Here is a 12,262-nt window from a genome sequence, read left to right as displayed (position 1 = left end):
ACATGCATCAACCAAGTCAGCGAGCATGACCACCTGATCCCGTTAGTCGCTTCTTCCGACAAGCATAATCACCTTTTACGGCAAGCATGGGTTGCTGAAGACCTATTCTACCCCGGATCTTCACCAAACCTGTAATAATGAACGCTGTTAGCGAAGTCATCTACAGTTACTGTATCAGTTAACAGTAGATCTAATCTTCCTTGTCTCTTAGTTACTAATTGAGAGGTGTAGCTTGACGTATACAAAATAAACATATCGCTTTCTGAAATAATCAAAGGTCATGTCTTCTGGTAGTGTCGTATAAAGGGCTTAGCTATTCACTGAATAGCTGTTATGTTGTTGCTGGGGACAGACTCCGGACCACAGCCCAATGAATGTGACTAGAACAGAACATAACTGTATTGTCAGGATAGCCATATCGGGATAGTGAGAAAGTTGTGTTCCCCAGGGGAAAGATACAGCACAATCTGATGTCACGCGGTATATCTCCCAACAACATTCCTGGGATAAAACGTCCATATATGATATCCAAACTTCTCTTTAACGCTGATTCTGACAAACGTATTTTTGTATTGTTTGTTGGCCACATTTCATTTAACAGGTTACCAAGGGTTGTGTTACATAAGCACATCCTCGTGTGTGTGTGTGTGTGTGTGTGTGTGTGTGTGTGTGTGTGTGTGTGTGTGTGTGTGTGTGTGTGTGTGTGTGTGTGTGTGTGTGTGTGTGTGTGTGTCTCTGGCTGTGTGCGTGTGTGTGTGTGTGGAGGGGCCTACAGCCTACCAGGCCCCGTTACACAGAATGATCTTAGCACTAGGGCGATCATAACTCCCATGCTTTAACACAGACTTACGACAGTATTAGCGGTAAGATAGATTTGAGGTACGGGTCACTGGGGCTCGTTCACAAAGCTCCCTTAGAGGTAAGACGATTGTAAGTCCCATACATAGACTTTAAACAGTTGTAGTGCTAACATTGCTTTGTGGAACGGGGCCAAGTCCTATATTATGTCCATATGTTTTCATGAGGTCATCTTCGATTTCTCAGTCAATCGTTATAAAATCAACCTTTGTGTTGTTTGTGAGCTGTTTGTTTTCAGTTTCAATGAGACTTATCTTATCATAGTAGATCTGATCAATTCCTAAAATGATGGTATTATATGTAAGCGAGTGAGTGTTATGCTGACGCTACGTTGAACGGTATGTAGCTGCATTACGAGGCTGTGTCGGAGACAATCCCGAACGTCGTAGATCTTTACAATTTACCATACAAACCAATGATCAGTACATCAGGTCAAATCGTGTATTATGTTTCACGGAAGCGTATAAAAAACGTACACATCATGTTCGTTTACACACATCATCACTGAAGTTGATTATTTTTAATCTTGAACCCATGCCTCGTATGCCACGAGCCGGCTCTGGCCACAAGACGACCTCGGCTCTGGCCACAAGACGACCTCGGCTCTGGTTTTATAGGAAAACCGCAATAAGACACTAATGCTCCCTTATAGTCTTGTACTGTCTGTCAAGGGAGCATAGAAAGCTGTTATTAGCGTTTTTATTTCTCTTCAATTCGGTCGTTAAATCGCACATCGCTGCCTCGCTCAAAAGGAAATCTGCCGTGCACCTTTAACATGGCGAACACTCTCGGAAACTGGAGACGACCCTCGCGGTACGCTCGCCCGTAGCTTGCCGAGCCACAGTGCACGCTTCCTAGTAGCTCGATAGGCAGGTGTTAGGGTAACACTGTCAGTTGCCGTTTTTTCGGCCGAAACCTTGTGGCATTCCCTTTGAAAACTAATCAGTTTGCCTCTGAAGTCCGAGTTCTGTCTGTACAGCAATTTCTCGCCACGACAGCGAAAAATGAAAAATGCATAAGCTGTGTTAAAAATACTGACGTGCTGTTTAAGAGAGCATGGCGCAGCACTCGGATCATATTTGTTGCTGGTTCTCAGCTGCTGCGGGCGGGAAAAACCGACAGGTCTGTCTTCATAGGTGCGTGATCTCCATGTGATGATAGATTGTGATATCATTAATGTTTATTGGACCTTATAGTGTTCTTTAAGTACCGGCAATCGACACCCTGGTAATTTAATTGTTGGTATTTGTAGTCTTATAATAAAACCTTAGAAGGAAATAACACTGTACTGCTGTTTCATCTCTTCCTGGCTCCTTGGTTTAATGGAGTTTGGATCAAGGGCGCTCCGACATTGTAATTTAACTCACCCAAAGACTGTTGTGAGTTTATGACATTGGCCGCTTCGACTTGCTCCACAATGAGATGTCCTGTAGCGTAGCTGCTCTAGGTAAAGGTTTAAACAAATGCACTCAGAGATCCGATCCTACTTTAAACATGGCCGCAATGGCTGCCATTATTGGAACGCCATTTAGCTACTCATCAAGCAAATTTGATTTGTTCATCACAGACACTTTTGAAACACCTGAAGCCATTGTTTTCTTCCCTGAGATGCCACGATCCGCTGGTGGTGGGTTTGACTCACCGGACCCAAACAAGTTGTTCAACCACACGCAGTTTTACGTTGGTTTTACAATCATCGAACACGTTTCCATTCACCTGGCACGTCGTCATAGAACTGGAATACTGTTCAATGCCACATTCATCTGGCACGTCGTCATAGAACTGGAATACTGTTCAATGCGACATTCATCTGGCACGTCGTCATAGAACTGGAATACTGTTCAAGGCGACATTCGTCTGGCACGTCGTCCTATAGCCGGAATACTGTTCAAGATGACAGTCATCTGGCACGTCGTCATAGAACTGGAACACTGTTCAAGGCGACATTCATCTGGCACGTCGTAATAGAACTGGAATACTGTTCAAGATGACAGTCATCTGGCACGTCGTAATAGAACTGGAATACTGTTCAAGGCGACATTCATCTGGCACGTCGTAATAGAACTGGAATACTGTTCAAGATGACAGTCATCTGGCACGTCGTCATAGAACTGGAATACTGTTCAAGGCGACATTCGTCTGGCACGTCGTCATAGAACTGGAACACTGTTCAAGGCGACATTCATCTGGCACGTCGTAATAGAACTGGAATACTGTTCAAGGCGACATTCGTCTGGCACGTCGTAATAGAACTGGAATACTGTTCAAGGCGACATTCGTCTGGCACGTCGTAATAGAACTGGAATACTGTTCAAGGCGACATTCATCTGAATCACGATCGCCAGAACATAAAATTGTTTCTTCGTTTCCGTACAAGAAACTGACGCCACTCCCCGAGAATGATTCCTTCATGCGCTGTGAGTACGCTCAGTGGATGTAGCGTAATATAAATGGACATATTAGGATTATTGAGAGTAATCGTGAGGCACCGTTTACGGATAAATGGGGACCTGATTAATGAGGTTTCACTGTATTCGAAGTGCATGACATTTCTAGTCTAGTCCAGTCATTTCCCAAACACAACGTGTATCTGCCGTACATACACTCTCCTACCCAGAGTTCCTTGCAGTCAAACTACTTCCTCTGTCACAGGCCAGCGACATGTGACGATTCGACACCTCATACACACTCCATTCAACAAATTACATGTTTTACATCTGTTTCATTTTTGAAAAGCCTACACATTTAAAAATACACGTCATAAAATGTTTAAGTTCCTCTGACAGATGAAAACTATTTACATTCGGGCACTTATACATTTTTTACATTGGTTGTCTGCCCGAAGGCCTACAGAGAGGTAGCGAAACGGTCACTGTTGTGTGAAGCTATATATATAATTATGCAAAACAATATTGTAAAACGCACCGAAAGGCGCCCATAAGGCCAGTGTTTATCTACAAACAAGAGAAAAGTCCGATCACGTGACATCTAAATTAACCTGTGGCAGTAGAGTAACACTGCGCTGACTGGTGTACTTGATATTGTAAATAGATCTTGTACCACAGAGATAGCATTGTAGGACGAGTCTCAGGGGGTATGCAGTGTCACGTGGTCTCTTTATTCTAGTCACATGGATTGTAACACGACTACTTTGAAATTAATGTATAAAATATTCATGTTATAGATTTCATGTTCTAAGTGTCTACATATGCTAATACCAAAACATCATCATCAATTACACGGTCACCATTATGCTCACTGTCGTATTAATAAAACATCTGTATTACTGCTAAGTGAAATAATATTTTGATAATTCAGAATAATTTTGATGACGCAGCAATAACTCTGTAATATCTAGGCTAATCGTCCCATGACATAACGCACCATGGAGCCCTGGTGCCATTGTTGGTAATCGAAAGAGTATTATATTAATGTTCAATCATTCATAATTCATGCTAATGAGATATATTGATCTGCAATAACTGAAGGATCCGTTCCAATAGAAGATGCAGATCGCTTCAAGATGTCTGTACTCCAGATTGATATTGGTGAAATTGTTTTTGGAAATATTAGGCACATGGGTTTAGAGAATAAAATCTACTTTTGTCCATATTTGAGCTTTTCAAATCTGACTTTTAGTGAATCAAGCAATTTTCTATCGAAGGGTATAAATTTGATACTTTTTTATTTCATGAGAAATATCAATATCTATCATCTAAGTTTAATGTTTCTGTCAATCGTCTGATATTCACGTTTTACTCCATCAGTTCCATCAAGCTGGATAATACCCGCATTGGGACGTTACGTCCAATATCGCTGGCACTGCATTGAGTGCCGTCCGCCTTTTAATAAGGCAATTAGAAATTTTCATAAATCATGCCCGCATGCCGAGTCTTAGACGTTCCCTCATTTTTTCAATGCCTGAATTCCACTAGAAACAAATACCAAACTGCCACCATTTGCTGCAAGGGATTCCACCAAGTGCATCGGAATGGCGGGAGTATTGATCAGGAAGTCGTCTGCTTTTGCTTCCATTATCCGCTGGGGGAGATCTCTGAGATTTGGACGGGGAATCGGGGAGGGGGTTGGAGAGGGGGGCCGTGGCTTGAGATGATGTCAGAGACAGCCGGGGAAGCCAGTGGTATCGATTGGTGTTTTCTTCCTCGGCGAATCACGGGCTGGGCTGTGTTATATTTATGTAGTTGACCCGCGAGACTGTAGGCATAGACCTACGGGATGGTATTGTAAGCCCGTAGTATGGAAATCCTCGCTTGTCGGTCCTGCGTTACTCACTGTAAGGAATTCCATTCAAGAAGGAGTACACGGCTAATGGTGGCGGAAGACGAGCGGGAGTATGCTCGATCATGCCAAGGTAGGAGAATACTCGTGGCTCTTTGAGGGCGTATTCGTGAAACCTTTTGTATATGGTGTTTCCAGTTTTGTTGATATGTTTCGATAGGGTAGATAGTCATTATTTAACTGAATCTAGGATGTGGTTAAATGCTGATCTGTTATTTCATAGCGTGTTTGGTAATTATCTTAATTTGTTAATTAAGTACCTGTTAGAGTTTAGTTGGGATGTGAGATCCCCGCGGGTTCCTTACAATGAAAGTTGGTTTGTGAGTATTAGTGAGTATCTATCGAATAGACACGGGCCCTTTCATTGCACGAAGTTTCCTATGAGGTTTGGCGTGTACCCTTGTAGTTGGTATACCACTTGGTCTCTTGTAGTTGGTAAAATACCTATACCCGTGTAGTTGGTATAATACCTGTTGGCTTTGTGTTTGAGTTTGATATATGCGTGGGATGAGGATGGGGGTGAAACATGTTTCTGCGTATATGTATATTTGATATGGGTGGGATCGGTTGCTATGGATAACCCATCCCTAAAGCGATGGCATTCTGTAGTCTATATAATACATGTATTTTCCAGACACCAGTTACATGCTGGTGCGATCGGGATAATTTATTGATAATGTGGATACAAAATGCCATGAGCCGATGTGTCATTCCAGCAGATTAAATCCACCTAATAAAAACTCCACGTATCTGTCAAAAGTCGCGTTAAAGAAAGAAATCACATTTACGCTAGAATGTGTCGCCTAGAATACTATGAATATGTAAAGAAAGCTATATCGGTAATGAAAAACCCTTTTTAATTTGAACAAATACTGTTCAATAGTCTCTATTCAATGACTTTCATGGGACGATAAATCACCTCACCGATGTACATTGCATGTCAATCTTTCATTTCAACTTGTTCAAGTGAAATGTACATCATGAAACTGACATACGCCGCCCGAGAGACGCAGCGGGCATCAAACACCAGTATCAGGGGAGAGCCATCGTTTGACTGACTGTTGATGGATGGTGTGTGCATAGCGGTGCTACGATAGCGATCCGTTTGAGTGACGTGTGCCGTTATTCACACCAAAAGGGGGCGATATCCACCACTCGTCATATATGACTCAACTGATATTGACACTTGTTAATTGCAACATAGTGCTGTCTACAGCAGATCGCCTGCAGCTACTTACTGGCTTGTGGGTAATCCAGTTAGGTCGCAGGGTTCTAATTACGTTTTAGACGCATCTTCTATACACACCGTGTATACAGTCCATGACTAACTCTGTAACCTTTGGCTATGTGGTTAGTCAATCAGGTTAACTATGACTGGTTTGCCATGTGGTCAAAGAGTTAAACGAGTTAGTAAGACATATATCTGTATCTGTAAAGGCATTTGTTTCGATAACATCAAAGGGATTATTTTGGTATAATTCCATTGATGAAAAGGAAGAGTGTGTTCAAAGACGTATATACGTCATTGGTGAGTATAACGCCGCTTTGAAAGGTATTTCAGTCAGTTCACGGCAATTGAGAATCAAGAAATATAAAGAAAAAACACAGTCCCATATTATAATGAAATTTGAAATTTCACCCCGTGTTTAGCAATATTCAAATAAATGCAATGAAACCCTTCTTCGTTTCAAAAACCCTTCTGCTAAAAAGCAGAGCCCGTTTTACAATCCCGAAGAGACGTCTTCATGAATCATTATTAAATTGTGATGATACCAGGTGTTCTCGCAAATGTTAGCGTATCCTGCCACACCAGTGGCACCTGTAACAAACACATCCAAAGGCAAGTCAAATATCCACCCGAACAAACACGTCATATCTCGGCGGAGCGGGGCATATATTTTCTAATTTTTCTTTATATATATATTTATGTGAGATTACTCACTGATAGCTATTATGTAATTATCAAATGAAAAAACATATTCAACATGCTTATATACTTAAAAAATACAAACATTCAAGACACTATCTATTTTGTATTTACCGACTTGCTCGGCCCGAACCTCTCCCAGACCCAAGTATAAGTACTACACAATGTGTCATATGGCTTCTCTCCAGTACGCTCCTTGTTTCCGTGTAGCTGATGCGGGTTGGGATGATGTAAGAGAACTGTAGTTTTCCGATGACTTGCTTCACAACAGCCCCATTACCCCCACAACTGCGAAGCCGTTGGAGAAGTTACATTTCCAGTTCAACGACTTTACCATAAAGTGGGGGCACTGGTATCCAGTCGTCTAATGCGCCGCAATTCGCTGTGCAGAGTTGCGTCCCTTGGACACGCCAGAAACCTCTGATCGTGGGTTCGCCTCGATTATGTTTCTAGGTTTGTCAGCACTATACCCGTGCTCGGGGGTTTCACCAAAGTGGTAAACGTCTGAGACCTGCATCACTTCGGACTTTCCTCTCACATGAAACTGACACGCCGTGATATAACTGAAATACTGTTAAAAACGGCCTTAAAAACCTACTAAATCACTCACTCACTTACCGTAAAGTTTAATGAAACCAAAGTCAACTAATCCATATGTGTAGATCAAACGTACATCAAACGAAGAAAATTGATAATTTTGCAGACAATGAAACAAAATAAATAAGATAGCATTACCCTTGAGTATTACTTGTAAAACCCAGTTAATGTGATAATACCGTTTTATATTTGAATAATATGCATCTAATTTTCAACCAAACGAAAGTTCTTTCATGTCTATATTAATCTCACTCTTACTGTTTGATGAACGTAAGAACTGTAGCGCTACATCTCAATATCGCCTGCAGTGTTTACTGTGGAGCTTTAAGTACGTATCGAACTGTCGTTACAAGTCGGGCAAGACTACCGAACATGTCAGATTGTTCTCCCGATCGAATCCGAATGCTTTCACCAGAGTATCTGTTTCTACGAACCGGGACATCAAACGTAGGGCTTCTGCCATCTGCCTGAAATACAGCATATCACCTTGTTGGAAGGAATTAAAGAGCACAAGTCTTCAAGGGAATTTTATTCTATGGGGAATTTTGAAGAAAGATTGTTGGGGTGTTGTTGCTTGGCAACGCAAAATGTCTACCTAATGCTTAGATCTAAGATTTACTATAATTTGAGTGTTCTAATGTTTACAGGAAATGAAACAAGGATTTAAAATAAGTGTGGATTTATGTGTCTTAAAAGGTGGTAGTCGCTTGACTATTTTCTTAAATGGAGTCTAGTTTAGGTGTCCCTGAAGTTATGAAACATGGATTTGGCAGCAGATGTTATTACTGAGGAGCTTGAACATTCTCGGATAATTAGTGAGTTAACAACTGAATCACTGCTTAACCTCAACGCAGCCATACATCACCCCGCAACAGTACAACATCACTCAGCATCACCTTGCCCTAACGCAGCCATACATCACTTCAGCCAACCTCACTCAACATCACCTTGCCCTAACGCAGCCATACATCACTTCAGCCAACCTCACTCAACATCACCTTGCCCTAACGCAGCCATACATCACTTCAGCCAACCTCACTCAACATCACCTTGCCCTAACGCAGCCATACATCACTTCAGCCAACCTCACTCAACATCACCTTGCCCTAACGCAGCCATACATCACTTCAGCCAACCTCACTCAACATCACCTTGCCCTAACGCAGCCATACATCACTTCAGCCAACCTCACTCAACATCACCTTGCCCTAACGCAGCCATACATCACTTCAGCCAACCTCACTCAACATCACCTTGCCCTAACGCAGCCATACATCACTTCAGCCAACCTCACTCAACATCACCTTGCCCTAACGCAGCCATACATCACTTCAGCCAACCTCACCTTGCCCCAACGCAGCCACACATCACTTCAGCCAACTCCACTCAACATCACCTTGCCCCAATGCAGCCTAACATCACTTTGCCCGAACGCATCCCAACCTCACTGTCCCTCAACGTAGACCAACTTCACCCCAACGTATCCCAACTTCCCGTCGCCTCAACGCAGCCCAGCATCACCTAGTCCCAATGTAGCCTGACATCGCTTTAACCAGCTTCCCGAGGCAAGGGTGTTAACTGACTGCAGAAGTCCAGTTTCCATTCTTGCCGAACTAAGCTGGAATTATGGCGTTATATTTGAGCTGGATTAACGAGTCTATGCATAGTCCAATCAAAACCGCGTAACGAAATCGACATCCGGTACGTAAACTGCCGTGCACATTTCGGTCATTGCAGTATTTGCAAAACATGTTAACCGTCAACTAAACGTCAACAGCTATTTTCCAATTTTTTCATGTTTTTAATCAAGGTGCTTACCCGAAGTAAAACCCTTTTTATTACAATATAGATCTTGATTATCGATCAGATCGTCTTCACAATATGTTATTTGAAAAAAATGCAAGTGATACGAGAGGTAGAATCTGATTGGTCAATGGGAGGGACATAGAAGGGACATAATAGCCACTAGTGGCGCTGCGTGCGAGCCCAGACATTCCAGCCTAATTTGGCAAGGCTTTAAACTGGACTTTTACAGTTAGTTAACTCCCTTGCCTCAGGAAGATGCGCTTCAACACTCAACATCACCTCGCCCCTAACTCATCCCAACATCCTCTCACTCCACGGCACCTGCCACCGGTGCACACATTCATCCCCCATCACCAAACCTCTATTCGTATTCTTGAAAAAAACGAAGAAAGATCGCTAAACGCTATGGTTCAAATGGGTAATTTCGACATAAGCAGCCAGTTCCTTGCGGTTCAAGCGAGTCAGATATAGCCACGTCACTTGTTTCCAGAACAAGAAGGCTTTATGATTATCTGAAAATTTCATATAATCATGACTCAGTATCTATCGACATGAACCATTTCATCCAATAATCAAGAAACGTAACAGAAACACGAGAAAGAAAACTCACGCCACCAAACGGTATTCATCGTCATCTTTTTAACAGGCAAAGCTTTTATGTGATATCGGGTAATGTTCCACGTATCAGTGTTAATTTGCCACTGATACTTTAAACACCCAGTTTCAGATCCTGCGCTAACGTCAGCTTCCTCATCCCTCACAGCTAATCAATGATTCCGTGACCAAACGTCATTTGCCAGACAACTTTCTCCCAACTCGCCGCAAATGTTACATAACACTTTTCTCAGCGGCTTTGGCATAATTGAGATAGTTTGCTTACGATGTTGGTTGCTGGAGCAAAGCCCCCACTGGTGACTGCAAGATGAATGATTAATGTTCACGCAGTGTTAACACTGGCGTAATAAGGGAACGTGGACCAGCTGTTGATTGTCATACGTCAATTGCCTTGTTAATTTCACTGAAATGAGCACGCATGATCTGTCAAGTGTCTCTCTGCCTTATCAAACAGCATTTAACTTCTTTACTCGCTCAAGAATAATTCCTCCCGTTTTATAACGACAGATAAGCATGTATTGATTGGAACGAAATTCGGTGAAATCGTATAGACAGCACATTGCATGAAGTAATGGAATTAAACTGTATGGAATCTCAGTGGATCGTGATGACATCAAAGGATTCTTTGATTGGATCTTAAATCCTTGACAGCAATAGCTGATGAAGACACAGTTTTGTGACTACAGGAATTGTAGGGAGCTCATCTGAGGAATGCCATTCACAGCGTAGAACACAATCCGAGTACACATATGCTTGTCGTAAGAGACGAATATAATGTGGATCGGAGAGGAATATATTGTGGATCGGGTGTCCCAAGCATGCAGTGCATGACATAATACCTGGATGGGTGACACTCTATGGAAGAAGATTTGACCTTTTAAACCGAGTGTGTCGTCGATTTGGACAGTTGTTCACACTATTGACCACTGGTTTGATCCAGGTTAGATTACGTTCCGGCTCCTGCGTCATATCCCTAATCTAACGACAGCGGTATACACTGTCCAATATCTGATTCTTTAAAAGGGACATTTGCATATTATTACCATAGTTTACAAACTCTAGACCCTATTAACCCCCATTTGTACCACCACTGGGGACTTTCCACCACATCAAGATGATGTAACTGAAACGTCGCTCTTTTACCCACTCACGAATAGAAACATTGTAAGTCGGGAAGACAGCCATAGCTAAAGGCCAACGGCGTTATCTATGTGCGAAGACTACGAAATCCGACATTAGAATCTCATGGATTACTTCTCTCCTTCTCTGAGCTGGTACGTCTGAAGTAATACCCCCTTATTTGGGTTATATGGGGCGGTCGGGTAGCCTAATGGTTAAAGCGTTCGCTCATCACGTCGAAGACCCGGGTTCGATTCCCGACATGGGTTCATTTCTTGAAGCCCATTTCTGGTGTCCCCCGCCGTGATATTGCTGGAATATTGCTAAAAGCGGCGTAAAACCATACTCACTCACTACTTGGGTTATACTAATATTTATTATCCATGGGACAAGATAGTGAGTTGAAAATCCACATTCAATCGTCGGTGTAATAAATATTTTACTTACCGTACAGCACAGCGTACGTATATCCGACACATAAGACTGACGAGATGTGCGTAATGACGTCACAATTTGTCATGACGTCATGTTCACATCGTTAGCTTACCGCGCAGCTTCAAATATCGGCACATTATTGACATTGAAGCGATTATTACCTGATGTCTTTTCACCTGTAAGAAACGCATGCCAGAAATCGTGTAATTTTCTCGCTGTAGCTTTGTAAATACAAACATTCGGACACCGTTTCGTAAAATCAGTCTACTCTTTGTAGTATCTTATAACATCCAGTGTTAGATCCACGTCTTAGAAATGTTTAATATTGATATTTTGAATTCTTGAAAATAGTTATAATCCGCGTTAAAAGTCACTAAACACAGACGTAAACACACATTTCTTGCCCCCATGACACCACCTGTGACGACACAAAACTTATGAGAAAAATCACATCGCTTTTCCATCATACAATATCACATCGTGTTATTGACTTTCCAACACTGAAAGAACTAATACCAAGTCTCGATTAATGGTTTTATTTGCTGATAGTGCTGTTCGTAATTACCTTCCGATAAATCAGCCACATCACGGAAACCCTACAAAAAG

The 12,262-nt window shown here is 42.2% G+C and overlaps 1 protein-coding gene across 3 annotated transcripts in view; it reads left to right on the top strand.

Annotated features, from left to right (window-relative positions):
* Positions 1–12,262, top strand: part of LOC124110942 — a 73,590-nt gene that overhangs the window by 44,897 nt on the left and 16,431 nt on the right. The window contains exon 1 of one of the 3 annotated variants that reach the window (XM_046470435.2): positions 4,998–5,230. The exons of the other annotated variants lie outside the window; for them this stretch is intronic. The gene's annotated coding sequence lies outside the window, so the exon portion shown is untranslated. Of the gene's footprint in view, positions 1–4,997; positions 5,231–12,262 lie in introns of those variants that run through there. 3 annotated transcript variants of the gene reach the window in all.

This window comes from Haliotis rufescens, unplaced genomic scaffold (genome assembly GCF_023055435.1).
Source record: "Haliotis rufescens isolate VD_foot unplaced genomic scaffold, xgHalRufe1.0.p SCAF_1, whole genome shotgun sequence".
Lineage (NCBI taxonomy): Eukaryota > Metazoa > Mollusca > Gastropoda > Lepetellida > Haliotidae > Haliotis > Haliotis rufescens.
Note: the sequence above shows the minus strand (reverse complement) of the source record. Positions and strands in the feature narration are given on the sequence as shown.